At 37.6% G+C, this 18,938-nt stretch overlaps 1 long non-coding RNA gene across 1 annotated transcript; it reads right to left on the bottom strand.

The window, feature by feature from the left end:
* Positions 1 to 5,506: 5,506 nt before the first annotated feature.
* On the bottom strand, positions 5,507 to 7,989 carry LOC126823823 (uncharacterized). The gene is made up of 3 exons (XR_007681329.2): positions 7,857 to 7,989; positions 6,955 to 7,119; positions 5,507 to 6,193 (listed from the first exon to the last, which is right to left on the bottom strand). It is a non-coding gene; the product is annotated as an uncharacterized LOC126823823 (long non-coding RNA).
* Positions 7,990 to 18,938: the final 10,949 nt, after the last annotated feature.

The raw sequence follows: 18,938 nt of genomic DNA, 5'->3' as shown, positions 1-18,938 counted from the left end.
GTCACGTAAAACCGGAGAATCGAAACTACGCTAGTTGACTTAATGACAGACCTTATGATACAACGCACACACGCGAACCATTCGGCCATCCAACTCCCAGAAGAGAAGAAATAAAGTTCCGAACCGACCACAATAATGATGGTTGAGTTCGAATTTCGTGAAAATCAGATCCTCTAGAGGTCATAATTTTGTTTCCAATTCTGATGAAACTTAAAATATATGTTTATATGCCAAGGATCTCCGTTCCGTTCGATATTCACGCTTATTGGACCCGAACTTCATGGATTATGGCCACTGATTGCTTTTTTGCGATATTCACGCTTCTCGGACCGTATCTTCCTGGATTATGGTCCCTAATTGTACGAAAAATCACATTTGTTAGCTTGCAGACTCTTTACATGTAGATGTCACAATTTTTTTATCTGATTTTGATGAAACCTAAAAAGTATTTTTTTCATCCTAAGATCTGGGTTCCTTTTGATACTTGCCCCTGATTACATTCCACGGATCCCGACCCCCCTTTTGATTTTTCCAATGTCGAACCCTAACACCCCTGGATTAAGGCCCCTGATTGTGCGAAAAATCGCTTTTTTTAGCTTGTTCTCAGCTCATCTCTTGCAAAATCTGGGCATATCATGCTTGTATGTTTATATGTATAAACGACCTGCCGAGCGGAGCGATGCAAACCAATTTTCTTAAAATAATAGTAAGACTTTAATACCCTATATGATCGGCCCATACCTTGAGCCTTTTTTGAGCCGTATTTAAAAACTCTAAAACCCGAAGAGAAAAAAAAACACTGTTGTTCCGACTGTCCAGAAAATTTGGGCAAGTCATAGTATTACGAGAACCGAGAACCGTAAAAAAGATAAAATAACTGAAGAATATGGATATTACAGAATAATATCATAAGCAGTGTTACATTACAAGAGACGTCTCCACTTTAGTAAAGGAATATTCAATAAAACAAAAATCTAATAGTAAGGGTGGGGGGGCGCACCTCTGCACCCTAATCCACGTCTGAGATCATTATCAATACCACTGTCTTGTCTACGAGTGACTACCCCCCCCCCCCCCAAAAAAAAACCAAAAAAAACCACGCTAACTGCTTCCCATATTTCATAGGTGATAAGAGATTAATCGGAAGTAAACGAGTAATTATTCTGCTGCTCAAGTCAGAAATGACTAAGTTTACTTGCTTAAGTCAGTGCTCACTCAAACTATTTAGAAAACAGTAATTTTTCTCTGCTTGTGTTGACCCTGCAGTAAACCGGCCCTGTTGGAATAAATAAGACTTATATTATGAATGATTTAATTTGAGCACGAAAACTGTATCCTCGGTGTCCTCTAGCACATACAGGAAAGTTTTTTTTCGCTTATATCAAAACCTAAAAATATGAGTTGAGCACTTATGTTATGACCGTGATGATATGTTACTCTCATCTCACAAAACGGTCATCCGACGAAGGCACCTTTTAATACGGATCCGAGAAAAATTCAGAAAAAGTGAGAGACACCGAGAGCATGTGTAATGGTGATGCAGACTGAGATGGCCTAAATTCAGAAACAAATGAGTGACCGAGAGTAGAATGGTATGGGATAGATTGGCATCAGATTTTAGTGATAATTCGTTGTGATTATACGATGAAGCAACCTGAACATGATATATAAATATGTAAACTTTGTACTATTCTAGACGTGTCTTTATTTTTCTATATTATTAAATACACCCATGTATCTAGTTCTACCAGTATAATGCCCGAATAATATCATTTCACACAGACATACTGACTGTTTGATTTTTTTAGTCAATTCATAGAAACTTGTTATATCCTGAGATTTCAATTTCCGAAATATTGGTGAAACAAATAATGATGATGATGATGATGCTGGACATTTTGCAGAATGAACCTAGTCTATATTACACCGATTTTAATCTATTAGTTAATTTATAGAAATTTAGATGATAGATGCCTAAAACTGGCTAAAACATATGGAAATCAATTAAGTACAAATTCGATAGATTAAAGTAAAAGAAATTAAAAGCGTTTAATTATCACGTAAAGTATCCCTATCGCACTGAAATGATTGAATTAGAGACTGTTGTCCAGGCAGCCAGTGGGTGATGTTGCTCCATTTATAAGTATGAGTACAGAGCTCTGTGTGGTACTGGTCATTGCTATGGTAGATAACAGAATACGGAAATAGAAACCAGAGTAAATTTTATTATCTATAGTAGATATCGGTCGAAAACCCTGACGTCAGGTCAGGGGCGCATCCAAGGGGGGAGGGGAGTTTGGTGGGTCCCCCCCCTCCCCTACTCAGCTACATAATTATTTTTTTTGTAAATCAAAACTTTTTATGAGAAAAGTTTCTCTATCGTTTGTTTTATCCTTTATCGTTAGATGTGGGACAGGATGGGCACTCAAAGCGCGGGATAATGATATAAACATTATGTGATATCACAACTGATGCTTTTCATCCATGAAAATGAATCACGATGTCATTGTATTAATTCATAATAAAAATTGACGTCAAACGAGATGTTGAATTTTTCTGTTTAAAAAGCACAATGTGTGTGTATATATACGCCATAATGACGATAGAGACAATGCGGGGGGGGGGAGATACATTGTCTCAGGAACCTGGCAAACCCCCTCCTGAAAAAATTACTGGATCCGCCCCTGCAGGTGTCGTGCAAAGTCATTGAAACTATAAGAATGGCTCGGTAGGCTGAGGTAAAGTATGGGATTGGTATTCAAAAATGAAAATGTTTTGAAAGATATGAGTAGATGGTCGAGCATTACTGATAACTTTCTCTTAAATACCAAAGGCTTGTCAGATCACCAGTCCTGCATCACTTACTAGGGGACTAATTGGGATAAAAAAAATCCTGAGTCTGGAGAACTTTCTCGGCCAACACCGGGATAAAAAAAATGGCTAAATGTATTTGTTAAGGGCAGCTCAATTTTCGTCAATGCCGCTGAGATGTAAAAAAAAGTAAAGTTAGGGAACATGATTGTTGGCGAGATTGTACGTTAGGCTTAGGGTAAGCATTAGGGCTAGGTCCAGGGTTAGGGTTGGGATTAGCGGTAGTCCTGTTTACATCTCGTGACCTTTGACCAAACGTGAAGTTGGTCTTATCAAATAGATCTAACCCTGGTTAATGGACAACCGACATGTGCCCTGGGCCATCAGAACATAAACTTTCGGGAATACGTCAACATCCGGCTAATTGTTTCATATATTTAGGCATAGGCTATACACGCCCGCCACGGTGTAATTTCGTTTTTATATATGGAAGACAAATATCGGATATAATAACAGCAATGTTTCAACAATGATTCTCTTGTCGTTATCAAGTACATTATGTATATTAGTCCAATTCCGAACTGCCATTGTCATGCTTTTTACTAAAAGAGATTCGGTGTTGTTCCGTAATAAACAATAAGTGTATTCTATAAATATGTGTCCTGTATATTGCAGTTCAGTTACAAATGTACGAAAGCCCAGAAGGCTCATTCCAAATTTCAAATTTCAAATTCCAAATTCATGTCTTACCGATAAAATAGCAAATTGGCAGCATTTATATAAATTGTAATTTTACACAACTAATTACTTCTAGTTTACCTATCTGGGCCGGATAAATACCCGTTCCTAATTACTAGATTCCAAATTCCAAATTCCAGATTCCAAATTCCAAATTCCAGATTCCAAATTCCAGATTTCAAATTCCAAATTCCAAATGCGAAATTCCAAATTCCAAATTCCAAATCTGATCCGACCAATCGGATCAGGTTTTTGCTTTTGACTAATCAGTTAGAGTATAATAACGGCAGTGTGAAGTTGAATCGTTTTTGGTTATTCGTGATTCGTTATTCACCAATAACGAATATCGAGATGACTTACCTCGTTATTGGCGAATAACGAGGTACAAGCTACCTCATTATTCGTTATTCACCTGGTTATTCTGGATTCACATCTGAAGGTGTTCATGTATCTTTAATGAGGACATTTCAGGATTTAATTCTAAAAGATCACTAGACAAGACATAATAATGGATTGCAAAGTATCCCCTAGCAGTAAAAAACGCATTAAATGACGTATAGTCGGTAAATAAACTATATTGTTATTCAAGCGGTGAATAACGAATAACGAGGCGACTTGCCTCGTTATTGGCGAATAACTAGGTACAAGCTACCTCGTTATTCGTTATTCAACTTTATATTCGGGATTCCCATATGCATCTAGCCCATGCCTAGAATGATGGGTGCCAAGTATCCCACAATAGTATAAAACACAGCAAAACGACCCCTAAACGAAAAACAGTCCACAGTGTTATTCAAGCAGCGAATAACGAGCTGTTTGTTATTCGTTATTCAACTTTATATTCGGGATTCCAATATGCAGCTAGCCATGCCTAGAATGATGGATGCCATGTATCCCCCAGTAGTATAAAACACAGCAAAACGACCCCTAGACGAAATTCCAAATTCCAAATTCATGTCTTACCGATAAAATAGCAAATTGGCAGCCCCCCCCCCCCCCCCTCAATTAAACAAATTAGAATTTATATAGATTGTAATTTTACACAACTAATTACTTCTAGTTTACCTATCTGGGCCGGATAAATACCCGTTCCAAATTACTAGATTCTAAATTCCAAATTCCAGATTCCAAATTCCAGATTCCAGATTCCAAATTCCAGATTCCAAATTCCAAATCTGATCCGACCAATCGGATCAGGTTTTTGCTTTTGACTAATCAGTTAGAGTATAATAAAAATATTCCAGTTCGGGTTTGCTTCGGCAGATGTGAACAGTTTGGGGCAAAGTTCCTCTGCAGTGAACTACTCTGCTACTCGGTATCCTAGGACCCACATTTTTTTCTTCTTTTTTTTGCAACAGCAGCAAATTTGGAATTTGGAATTAGGAATGTGGAATCTGGAATCTGGAATCTGGATCTGGAATTTGGAATGAGCCTTCTGGGCTTTCGTACAAATGCGATTGTTACAGCTTTATAAGTTACATTGCAGTAGACAGTGTATTATAGGTTATCAGTTATGGTTGATACAGCATTACAACCAATCAAATATAGATGATACAGCATTACATTCAATCAAATATGGATGATACAGCAGTACAGCCAACCAAATAATATGGATGATACAGCAGTACAGTCAATCAAATATGGATGATACAGCAGTACAGCTAACCAAATAATATGGATGATACAGCAGTACAGTCAATCAAATATGGATGATACAGCAGTATAGTCAATCAAATATGGATGATACAGCAGTACGGTCAATCAAATATGGATGCTACAGCAGTACAGTCAATCAAATATGGATGCTACAGCAGTACAATCAATCAGATATGGATAATACAGCAATACAACCAATCAAATGTCGATGAAACCAAAGTATACAATCAATTAAACATTGCAGAAAACAGTGCAGCACAGCCAAACCTGGATGTTACAGCGGCATAACCAAACAAATATGAACTTTTCATATATTTATTACATTACTAAATACTGTTATACAGCCAGAATGGATTTTATTGATATTTATCAAGTTACAAGACATTGCAGTACAGTCAGTAGCCTCGCTTGGCAGGCTTTTCATCGCCAGTTTCCGGTTGTGACATCAGCGAGTAACGGTAAACGTTAGCTTGTCCGCCATTTATTGATTTAATTTTAAATGGACGAGGCTGTTTTAATTCAAACTATACCCAAGCCATCCGTGGGTCTACAGGGTTGATTTTAAGCTCGTTGTGTAAATAAAGATCTAATTAATAATTTCTGTAACATCTGAAGCCTAAATAAAGACTTGCAATAGGCAGATTTAGCTCTTGCATAATGTATGTTTAATAGACATTGCAGTACAAATATGTTATTTAGTAGTGTATGTGGTTGTAGTTATCATAAGTATCATATGCATTATTTCTAATTAGTCTCCTTAATCTCCTGTTTAACCTCCTCTCTCTCGCCCGTAGTCTTCTTCTCTCTAAAAGTCCAACACCTGATCTATAACCGTAGCCGTAATTATCATGACCTCCAATTAATAAAAGACCAGATCCAGTACCGTACAAGCCTCTATTTCTTAGTCTTCCATTTCGACCACGGCGTCCGCCAAGACGAATGGATCCCCCAAGTCTGCGAGAACCCCCGCTAATACCTCGACGACCACCTGCAAAACAATATGGACATTACATTATTTTAAATATATTTCAATTCAATTGCCATTTGAAAGTAATGTACCTCCCAATATTCCGAATTGAAATTCTCTTTCCAGGCTCAAGACAATGCAATGCAATTTCAGATCCTGATTTACTTTAACCGGAAACGCTGTCTGCCATTTTGAATTCGCAGAATCGATGAAGCTTGGGAATTAATGGACAAATTTTTTTATTAAAAATGTAAGACATACCGAAAAGAATATACATTTAGATTCACGCTATAACAGAGAATGTGTGCAGTATGGTTTAATCTCTCGGTCATTTTGACGCCAACTTAAGGTAATTTTGTATTATTATGGTTTTCTGTGCGAACAAGCTAATGGTTAACTTTGCCCGGCTGCGGGATATTTTTTCACGAACGCCGAATGTCTTAAAATAGAATACAATTTATATCAATATTCTTTATACTCGAATGTGCCTAATTAAAATTGCATAATGACAGCAGTCTTTACATTAACTGAAACACAAGTTTTTACATATATGGGAATTGCCTGACTTTTTGACATAGATGTGAACTATCTGGCTCCTTGTACAATAAGGTATCAGATGTTTACAGGAAAATACGTAAATGCTCTCCCGTTGACCGAGAGAAATGAAATTTACATGCCTCCTATCTATTTTTCGGTTCGGTATGTGCCTCTCTTACCAAATACAAACTTGTAGACTGAAATCTTTCGGGACTTTCGGAATTAAAATTTTTTGAAAAACTTACCACGACGTCCTCCGCCCCTAATTAAGGAACCACTAGAGCCATGTGATCCATGTGATCCATGGGAACCATGATCGTGGCCGTGTTGAGATAAAACTACGGCGATCAGCACCGACAATACCAACAGTACCACACACACCCGCATTATGCTACCTCTACGTCAAGCAACTACAATGATATAATTCATTATAACCAATAATGCATATAATAACATTTCAACGGATAAGAAAGATTGCAATTTATAAAAATATTTTTTCCTCTCGTATTTCTAAATTTGTCTATGGCAATAAATTTAATATATTTTTTTTTTAATTTTGCATTATAAAAAATAAAAAATATGTGCACATAAAATTAAATTTTGCATTATATAAAATAAAAAATATGTGCACATAAAATTAATATCATTTTAATTTTATAATCCTTTAGTGGCATTTAGAGACTAGAAATATAATAAAACGAGAACAATCATATGGTATTCAAACAATCACTGGTTTATAATACACCAACACGGCGTTTCAATAAGTATCCTCGTGTCGTTATAAAACTAAAAGTCGTGCCTGTGTAAACCAGTGACTATTTTTCTCTTGTTTGTTTTTTTTTTTTTTTAATTAAAACCATTTTTTTATTACAATAAGAGGATACTCAACGAGACATCATGTCAGCGTAAAATAAACCAGTGACTGATGAATATCTGTTTTGAATTTATTTTTTTTTTATGATAAGAGGATACTTATCGACACGTCGTGGCTGTGTATAAAAACATCGACTGCTGTTTCATATAATTGTTCTTGTTTTCGTGTTGAAGACTTAAATCGATATGGAAAAGTAGTTTGTATATAACATAGACATCAATAATATACACCCTTATAGAGTTTGTAAAATGCAAAAAAATAAAACAAACTTACCTCACTATCGAACAATGTTCGACTGTCGAAATATCTAAAATAACCAACTGTTATTATAAAATCGAGCCATAAAATATCAAAGACCCCATTTTCCCTTCACATAATCACTCATATTGATTGTATATATCCTAAGGCAATTGCATACAAATAGAAAACTGCATAATACTTTAGTTGTATTGTGAATGTTTTATATATATTTTTATGTTCGTATATGATAAAACACATATTAAAATTAATAGTATTTAGATTATACCAGGTAATGTGACTTCTTAAAAACAATATAATTGTTTTGTCTCTTTTTCTTATTTTATTAAATTATTTAGGATAAGTTTTAATGGGTTGTTCAAACATAAATTATCTCTTTGATCACATTAAAAATGTAATAGAATATAGTTGATGTATAAAATATCATTTAAAGTTAAGTTTAATAATGAATGACATAACGCTTATCCTTGCAGCAAACCTGAACAATATCCATTTGTGTATTAAGACTATTCTTTTGTTTTGGTTTAATTTTATGTTCGGCAGTAATGGCGAGGTGCGATCTTTTGAATTTAGACTTCAGCCTTAGCCCAGTTCGGGGCAGAACAGTAGGAGGTTAAACCCCATTTCATTTCATTTCATTTTAGACTTCAGCGAATATATGGTTTGCCCTGACTATGTTATTTAATTAAAACAGAAAGTAAGTAGCAACAGAACACATTGTTTAAAATTCCTAGGTTTACGGTATTGGCGGGGGCGTTACTACATAGAATAGGGTAGTTAGTGGGAATAGCTTTTGCTGTGTTTCTCGGTAATATCTAAGGTTGAATCAAGAAGTAGCGATTTCCCAATAGAATTGGACTAACTAGTTTGGTGTTTTGTATTAATTCCCTCATAACACAATGCATTACAGGTTGGTACGGAAAAGTATGATTTCATTGCAAATCGAAATGCAACTTTTAAAGCCACACATGAAATAAACAAGCCTGCGCCACCTGTACGTGTTTAGTAAAATCTTTTGACTGACCTCTTATCTTCATTTGATATTCTGGTTGGTTTGTTTTATATTATTATATTATGATTAAATGTCAAATAATCAATTTAAGTACAATAAGAGAGAGAGAGAGAGAGAGAGGAAGAGAGATAGAGAGATGGTTGGGAGTAATGTCCACTCGACACAAATTTGGTCATTTCGGATATAATATTTCATTAATCCGCTTGCCCGTAGGGATCTTTATCTGGACAAGTGAACCTACTCCTTGTCACGCACAATCGCGGGGAATCGAATTCACGCCACTTGACTCAATGGCAAACGCGCACGCTTTAAACCATTCGCCTCTCATAACCACCCACTAGTACAGTAATCAATTTGAGTGCAATAATCAATTCTATCATCGATCAAGTGGTGAAATGCAACATTTGGATTCGCGACGTTAATTTATCAGGGCATTAATTGTATTATTTTTAACATGTCTTTAGTGATATGTTTCGGGGGCTATTCACGGGACACAATTTGAATCAATCTGATTAAAATAGATCTATATTTCGTTTCGTTTTTTATACATTCGATGGCCACCTTTACATAAGGATCTGACCGGTTGTAATGGGATATCGCGTCGGGGTTCATACCCTATGATCCTATGACGTCAGACATTTGATTAATCAATCAGCGCTGATGTTTCTAGTGGAATACCCACAGTTCTGTGCACCTTACGCCAAGAACTCGCCGCAACAGGCCGTTTCATTGACTTATCTTTCACATCATCCAGAAAGCGGGTTATATAACAACTCTTCCAGATCCTAGTGTAGTAAAGACAAGTAAAACGAAATGTTGAATTATAAATAACGAAACGAAATAGGATCTGTTTTAACCAGATTGAATTTGAATACAACTACTTTTATTACCGAGCGACGTTTCGCCCAGACTTCTTATGTCCTAAGAAGGCAATGATAATAAAGAGTAATTGTGTTCCCTAGAATTGTGACCTGTGTAACACATTTATATTCCCCGTTCAATGTTAAATGTCATTGAAACAACATTTTAAAGGTAATATTTGGGTTAGGTTTAAGAATTGGGGGGTGGGGGCAGAGGTTAAGTCTCCACAAAAGCACTAACCTAGGATGATGAATATTATATGAATATTTGGTTCGTGATATTTCGGGGGATCACGTGGCTAAGTGGGTAAGACGCTGACTCGCTAGCCTGGAGGTCGGGTGTTCGATCCCTGCATTGACCGAGAAGGTTCATCCAGATTTTCCGGCGTGGTTTCCCCTTGTCAGTGATGCAGGACGGAGGGCCTGACAAAGACAGCTGTCTAATCGTTCGGATCGGACGAAAAACCGAGGTCCCGTGTACATATTGGCCTGCACGTAAAAGATCCCTTGGCAGTCGGAATTCGATATAAGAGTTGGCCGCAGCACCGCTGCCCGGGCAAAATTTCCCTCATGGCCCAGTTTAGGAGCAGAACAGTAGGACGTTAAACCCCATTTCATTTCATTTCATTTCGTGATATTTTCTAGTGTTAGTAAACATAAATGCAATACATTAGATTTATATACATAGTGTGTTTCGCTGTTTTTAGTGTTGGTGGCGCTGGTCTTCCTTTGATGTCGCTTTGGTGTATTCTGGTATTTTGGTTTCTGAAGAAAGAAGAATAAATTTGAGGCCCTCTGGTGAGAGCCATATTAGTGTGTTTCCTACTAAGGATTTGATTTTCTAAAAATGAGGGGTTTTTTTTTCACTATCCCGGGGTTAGGGCTAAGGATTCTTATCACTAGTTGATTTTATTTACTAAGGGTTAGGGTGAGGACTGGTGTTATTTAGTCTAATTTACTGTAGAAGGGTGGTGACACGATTTTATACTTATCCTTATCTCATTAGGGGGTTCGGTTGCCGAACGGTCTAACGCGTGCGCTTTAGATCATAAGGTCTATCACTGAGTCCAGTGGCATGGTTTTGATTCCTAACGTGTACGTGATAAGGGGTAGTATCACATATCAAGCCTCGTTGGATTTCTCCGGTCCTCCAATTTCATTCCACTGCTGCACCAGAAACAAATTATTTATATTATAAAATTGAACCATGTTAGTCTCGAAATGACTTAGTTTGTGTCGAGTGGACGTTAAATCCCCTCTTTCTCTTATCTCTCTTTCTCTTGCTCTCTCTGATAAATTGGTTGATTGCAATTAACTAAATAAAAAAGTAAAGATTGGGCGGAGTTGGATTACAAGTTTGCATTTTAAAAACAATTTACAAAAAAATGACTACTTAAATAATATCAAAAAAGGATTTTTATAGTTGTTTTTTTTTCTTAAATTTGAAGATTGAATACGGTAAAAACTTTTGTATCAAGCAGCGTCATTTTATTTCGCTGTGAATACAAACAGTTAGGGTACTCGTAGACAGTCGAGCGGATAGGTACTGGGCCCTTAATCAGCTTGTCGAATCAGAGACGAATAGGTATCACGTTTCAGGGATCTGTATTGCCGGCATAAAAAGTGTTGCTACTGAGATGACGTAAACGGGATGATCATGTGTGCACACATTGTCTACAATAGAACCATTGACCGCGGGAATTTAAATAATAGCAGGCCTAAATGCCGAAGATAGTAAGGTCTGAGATTTTAGTATTTAGATTTTGTTTTGGATAATGGATTCATGTACATACCATACTTTATACTGCGACCATCAGAAACCACAACATGTGGCATTCCAGGGGAGTCACGCTGGATCGACGAGTGAGTGGGTGACTAGACAGGAACTCACGGGTTCGATCCAGGGACGTAACTAGCTCAGAGCAACGAGGGGTGTGGAGTGGGAAGTGTTCTCAGGGGGTGCTGTAAAATTGACGGACAATGTATATCTATTGTTTTTATGGTCGTCAATTTTTTGCGCCCCCCCCCCCCCAGTTACGGGCCTGGTTCGATCCTGGGCTTGACAGTGGTGCAGGATAGAAGGATCTGATGGGTTATAATAATGTCCAAGAGGGAAGGTGATAAATGAATGAATTTATAAGAATTATGACGTTTAATTAAGAATTGCTTTGGTGATTGCTATATTACCAGTTGAACGATCACACCATTTTTTAAAAAAATTACCAACACCCCGTAAAGTTTCTTCAAGACTTCTATGACATTACCCGTAGAACTTTTATATAGTTCTGAATTTCGATAGCTCCCTATGAACAACTGTGAGTATAGGGTGGTGACGATGGCGAAGGTGATGGTGATAACAAAGATTTGAATTGCTGTTGCTGCTGCTGCTGATGATGATGATGATGATGATGATGCCGAAGAAGATGGTGGCGATAGTCGTGATAATGATACGATGATGATGATGACGCGATGACTTACAAGTTTTAAAGCCAGGTGCAATTCAGTACAAAATTTAGTATCATTTGGAAAATATAAAGCTTTAGAGCTTGTTTCGGAATCCATAAAATTCATTCTGTATAAACCCAAGGATAGGGCATGTCACAAACGGACATTGATTGTAATAGTTAATGTAGGAGGACCACACTACACACAAACGAAACTCGTAAGATAACCCGACTGACAAAACACAAACTACACAGCCATTTCAAGCAGCAAACAACAAACATCAGATCGAGTGAATGATCCAATGATAAAAGTACCCACATGTTGATTGATAGTGAGTACTTTAATGGCGACAGGATTTATTGTCGACGGAAGAGATCGTGAAGTAATTGTTTTATTAACTTTTTAACTCCCAAGAAATCGGTCAACATCTATTATTAGGACAGCCATTGCCCATTTGAACTTATCCAGGAAATTTTTATCGAACATCATCATTACTACTCTGTCATTTCTAATCGTTTATCTAAACATAACGCTAACGCTACAATATACGTCCACATTCCAATTCTGCTTTGATTGACAAGGTACTTTGTCAAGAAGGCTAGGCTTTTGACAAAAGTACTTAATATTCTTAAAAGACAAATTATTAATAATAAATTTGGTACTAAATTATAATAACGAATGACACCCAAACATAAGACTTTTTAAAAATGTACATCCTGAAAACGCACATGTACTTGCAGTTACATGAATTTATAATTTATTTAGTGTGAGAGAGAGAGAGAGAGAGAGAGAGACATTGTCATTGCAGTACCAAAAGGTCTTTAGCAGTGGGAGGAAAGGGGGAGAAAACGGTGGTTTGAAACGTCAACAAATAACCGGTATAAATACTTCTAACACTTACAAAGCGTTCTGAAAAATAAGTTGAACAAAGGCTCTCAGAAACCACTCACAAAAACCCGAATGTTACATGGGTGACAACTATTTAAAGCATATCACGTCAGTTTGACATTGTTAAATGGAGTTTGACATTGTTAAATGGAGTTATCTCCCCAAAATCGGGCATGCACCCAAAAGAAAAGGGACCAACCTCAGGGTATAAGGAATATGTATTTTAAGTTTCAAGATGATCGATTTAGAATTGTGGCCTGTAGGCGACACACAAAAAGAAAATTGGCATGGCTCTGCCCCTGGGGGTTGGGCATGTAGGGCCTACTCCAAATGATAAGGATGTTCCAAATGATAGGAATGTTCCTTAGGGTACAAAGAATAAGTATATAAAGTGTGGCTCTGCCCCTGGGGGTTGGGCATGTACCCCAAACGATAGGGATGTTCCTTAGGGTACAAAGAATGTGTATGCAAGATTATAAGTTAAGAAATGTGGCCTGTAGACGACAAACAAACAAATACTAGAAATGGGCGTGGCTCTGCCCCTGGGGGTCGGGCATGCACCAAAAACAATAGGGATCTTCCTTGGGGTATAAGGAATAAGTATACCAAGTTTGAAGAAAATCCAGTAAGAATTGCGCCCTGTAGGCGACACAAAGACACACGAAAAGAAAATGGGAAATGGGCGTGGCTCTGCCCCTGGGGGTTGGGCATGTACCCCAAACGATAGGGATGTTCCTTAGGGTACAAAGAATGTGTATGCAAGATTATAAGTTAAGAAATGTGGCCTGTAGACGACAAACAAACAAATACTAGAAATGGGCGTGGCTCTGCCCCTGGGGGTCGGGCATGCACCAAAAACAATAGGGATCTTCCTTGGGGTATAAGGAATAAGTATACCAAGTTTGAAGAAAATCCAGTAAGAATTGCGCCCTGTAGGCGACACAAAGACACACGAAAAGAAAATGGGCGTGGCTCTGCCCCTGGGGGTTGGGCATGCACCCCAAACGATAGGGATGTTCCTTAGGGTACAAAGAATGTGTATGCAAAGTTTCAAGATTATTAGTTAAGAAATGTGGCCTGTAGACGACAAACAAACAAATACTAGAAATGGGCGTGGCTCTGCCCCGGGGGGTCGGGCATGCACCAAAAACAATAGGGATCTTCCTTGGGGTATAAGGAATAAGTATACCAAGTTTGAAGAAAATCCATGAAGAATTGCGCCCTGTAGGCGAACCACAGACACACACACACACACACACACACACACACACACACACACATACATACATACACACACACACACACACAGACAGGGGCGACGGCATAATACGTTCACATTATGAATGTGGACGTATAATAAAAAAAAACATCAATAAAATTCGTCATAAACACTCGTCTATTAAATATTACATGTCAGACACTGACAAAAGAAGAGGTAGGTCAAACATTAAACACACCTAATATATGTGATAAGGAAGTACAATTGTCTTGTATCGACCAATGTGATTAGTTCCTTATCTCGAATACCATATTAATCATTATTAATAATTATGCGAAGGTAACCCGTCATAGCAAAATGAGCAATACCCAATTAGTTTTTCTCTCGAACTTAAACATACATTATCCAGGAGCTAAATCTGCCTATTGCAGGTCTTTCTTTAGGCCTGAAATGTTATATAAATTATTAATTAGATATTAATTTAAAACTTATCCAGACCATATTCAACTGCGATATTTAGCGGATTGGAATACTATTTTTGAAAAATAATTAAATCGATATATGGATAATCAAGACTTTGGGGGTGGGGGGTGGGGTTATCGCACCGAGTTTAGTAATGATGATCGAGGCTAGCCTAAAATTCAAAAGCTAATATCGCGGTTCAAAATGCAGCAATTTGACTGAAATTTTCAGCATATTCTATTTACGTTATCTAGTTTTTAACTATTATAGCGAGAATAATCAACTCTTTATATAATCTCCCATAACGCCCCTTTAAATAAGATATGTGATATATACCAGGCCTCCTTTGGAAAGTAAAATAGATGATATATTAATTTTTTCAAATAGGAATAATCAACATACTTGCCTCTTACTACCGCAGGGGAGGGGGGAGGGGATGGCGACAATGGTTAGCGTGCGCTGTATCATGAGGTCTGTCATTGAGTCAACTGGCGTGGTTTCGATTCCCCGATTCTACATAGCAAGCAGTAGGGTCGCCTGTCCAGCCTCGTGGGTTTTCTCCGGTTTCCTCCCACTGCTAAAGACCCCTACGCGCAAGCGAATTATTGAAATAAAATTGAACCATATGTTAGCCCCGAAATGTTAGTTCGATCCCTGTATTGACCGAGAAAGTTCACTGGGAATTTCCGGCGATGTTCGTCCTAGTCAGTGGCGGTGGTCCAGGATGAAGGGCATACACGTAAAGAACCCTTGATAGTTGGCATTCGATATAAGAGTGGGCCGTCGGGCCGCTGATTGGGCAAAAATGTCCCGCATAGCACACTATATGGCATATACTCGTCATTATTAGCCCAGTCGCTACAAAACAGTAGGACATTGAACCCCATTTCAGTTCATTTCGTTTGATCTGTTTGTCATTCTGCAAACAGAGAACTATATCTGAATATCATTCACACAAAAAACTACATAAACAGTTTCAATTTTTTTAACCGGAAGCAGAATAAATACATTCAAAATTCTCGAAATATTTAAAAGCGATTTCGGTTAAAATCGTCGATTTATCGGTCAATCAGTTTCGCAGACAGCATAACTTTTATATGATAGGTTTGGCTGTAAGAGGTCTGGATAATCAGACAGAAAGATTGTTATCTGCGATATCTACATTTATAACAATATAACGATAACGGTCAGAGATATCACCAATTAGTTCAAACTTCGATAAAATGACAATTCCAGATAGGACATGCCCATTTCAGTAGAGGGTAGTATTTCATTTGTATAATCAAACGATGAACAGTATTATTTGTGCCTTGTAGATTCATATCGGCATAACACACGTTGATTTTCCTTGCGGGGTGTTTTCTTATAGGTTCTGGAAACTTTGTTGATAATTTCGCAAGGTTTGTTCATTACGGAAATATATTTCCCCCCGTTTCTGTGATATAGAATCTCCCACTACGACACAGTTTGTACCTCACCGTTATAAAAATTATTAAATTACGATTGAATAAAATGGCGTGTTTAAACGGAACTTGGAAATTGGTCAGTGTTGATAATTTTGCAGCTTATCTGGAGATTATTGGTAAGATTAGGTTCAGTATTTAAAAATATATTTTATTTTAGAGCTGACGTGGTATAGTGGTTTATGATAAGATATTTGTATTTGTGCAGTTTTATCTCGGAAGTTGACGCAACTATGACTCGGTGAGTATGACACTTGTCCACTAATTGGGAGGATACAGGTTCGATTCTGATGTTTGTGGGATAAGTTCCTGGTTTTCCTTGTCAGAGTGCGGAGTCTGACAAGGAAACGTGTCTAATCTACAATACGGACAAAACCCCGAAGTCTTGTATGTGTGTCAGTGAGAGTAGACTGAATACACCCTGGCAGTTTGAAATCGAAATAAGAGTAGCACCGGGGTTCGGTCAAAATTCCCCTCATAGCATACTAAATAACGAACCCCCACCCTTCGCTGCGCCGATTCGTATGTAGTAGAATAATTCGCACAAATATATATTGTATAGTAGTTAGATAGTGCAAGGTGAATTGGGTGTTTTTAATGCAGAGAAGTTGCATTTAAAGAAAGCGAATGCCATTAAAATGACATTTTTCTACTTTTAAATGTTGTGTTATTATTATGTCCAACAGGAGTTTCGTCACAGAATGTTCCTCGTGCATTGAAACTTTTAACACCAGAGAATAATATCTCACAAGAAATCGAGGTCAATGGAGAAAATATACGAATAAAAACCAACACACCAGTTGCCTCCCCTGAGGTTAAAGCAGTTCTAGATACAGAGATGGAAACGAGAGCTTTAGATGGTAGAGAAACAAAGGTACTGGAAATCTTTGTTAGCTTTAACTGCTTTCAAATTTACAACCTTATTAAAACTAACTGTGCCTTCATACAATCGGGTCGTAACTACAAGCTGTGTCGTACATTAGACATGATATGCTTTCACTTTATAGAACTCCATTGTCATTGCGTTGTCATTTCTATCGGGGATGAGGGGACACCCGATCGTGCTCTTTGGGCTACTATTGGGAATGATTACCATGGCCAGGGCCATACTAAACTTACAACTAGCTCCGTTTGAGAACAAACACTAAGCTAGTTGACCGACATTTTTTATTACTAAATGGACGAATTTGGTCGAAAACACTAAGTATACTTTGCAAATTTTGAGAAGCATGTCTTTCGCTTCCATTTAATAAAAAAGAAAAGGTTCATTTAGTCTTTGTATATATGAAAGATGTGAAACGGATTAGAAGCGCATTACAAAATCGTATACTAATGTTGAGAGATGGTGGTTATTCAGAGCAGAGATCTATTCTCGAAGTAGTTACGTCTATGTGTGCAGAACGGGCCAGAATTAGATAGGTGAGGATTTCCCTTTTGTCTATCAAGTAAATATAACTACATGTATGTCTACTGTATTTGTTTATACTACATAACCAATAGGGGTATCTCTACCCATCCAACGCCCACCCATATCCCCGAAGCAATGGCCCGGGATTAGCTTTAATTAAACAAAACACTGCGAGGAGTATGTCCAACATCCGTTTTAAAAAGTGCTGTAGTTGTAGGATACCTGGTGAAAACCGGGATTTGATAAAACATCTTTTCGTTATTTCAGGCTGTATATTCTATAAAAGACGATCAAATAATAGAAACAATTAGTGGACCTTTTGATGCAGTGGTGGTAAGACGATTAGAAGGTGATTCAATGATCATGGTAGGTATCCATCAGGATCAGGTCATAATATTAAGGCCACCTGCAGATTTCTTCAAGGTCACGATGTAAACAGGGCTAGCTGGCACGTGATTATTACCGATGATTGTGGGTTAGGGTTAGGATTAGGGCTAGGGTTAGCGCAATCTGGACGAAATCTGCAGGTGGCCTTATATATTTAGACCCCACCATCCATCAGCACAGCATCGACATTCGGAACTCCGTTGGATTATACATACTGGACGAAGGGGGATTGTTACACACATTTTGTCCCGTGGTGAGAATTCAATCAAAGCTGTGGCTGTTTAGTATTTTGGGCTTGTGAAATCTGCCCGCACAGCACAGCAGCGCCACTAGGTACCCCATATACATATAAGTTTAATTTATAATGATATCACTGCGTACTTGAAGGATTTAATAGAAAGGACCGCGGTAGTGAAACGTTTGGACACTGAGGCCAAGTAGCGTCATTCAATTCCATTCAATTTCGAAGGGAATTCCACTTTATGAAGGCAATTAAGGAACATTATTCCAGATTAAGTGACGAATACCTCCCCGGAGTAAGCTCACGACGCTTGATAGGCGATCCTACTCATTGTCATGTACAAGCTTTTAATAGAAATAACGCCACTTGACTCATGACAGACCTTATGATCTATTTAAAGCGCAAACTTCAGAACACCCCCCTCCCCCCTAACATACATACACGCCGTTCAACATTGCATCTAACCTGATTTTAATATTTCTGAATTACTATCTAATTACTTTTTGACCCCCATTTTGGTTATATTTAATAAGAAAATACATAATTAAATATAATTGGCCTTCTGGTATACTGGGAATTTACTCTTTATGAATATTATATTTTTCAGGATATGACGTCAGGTGAAGTGACGTCAACAAGGCGTTATGAAAAAGTATAAAAGCAGCATATTTAATCCTAAATACAAGTATTTATATATTTATATATAGCCAAA

This window comes from Patella vulgata, chromosome 6 (genome assembly GCF_932274485.2).
Source record: "Patella vulgata chromosome 6, xgPatVulg1.2, whole genome shotgun sequence".
In the NCBI taxonomy this organism is placed as follows: domain Eukaryota; kingdom Metazoa; phylum Mollusca; class Gastropoda; family Patellidae; genus Patella; species Patella vulgata.
This window is presented reverse-complemented; position numbering and strand designations above follow the sequence as displayed.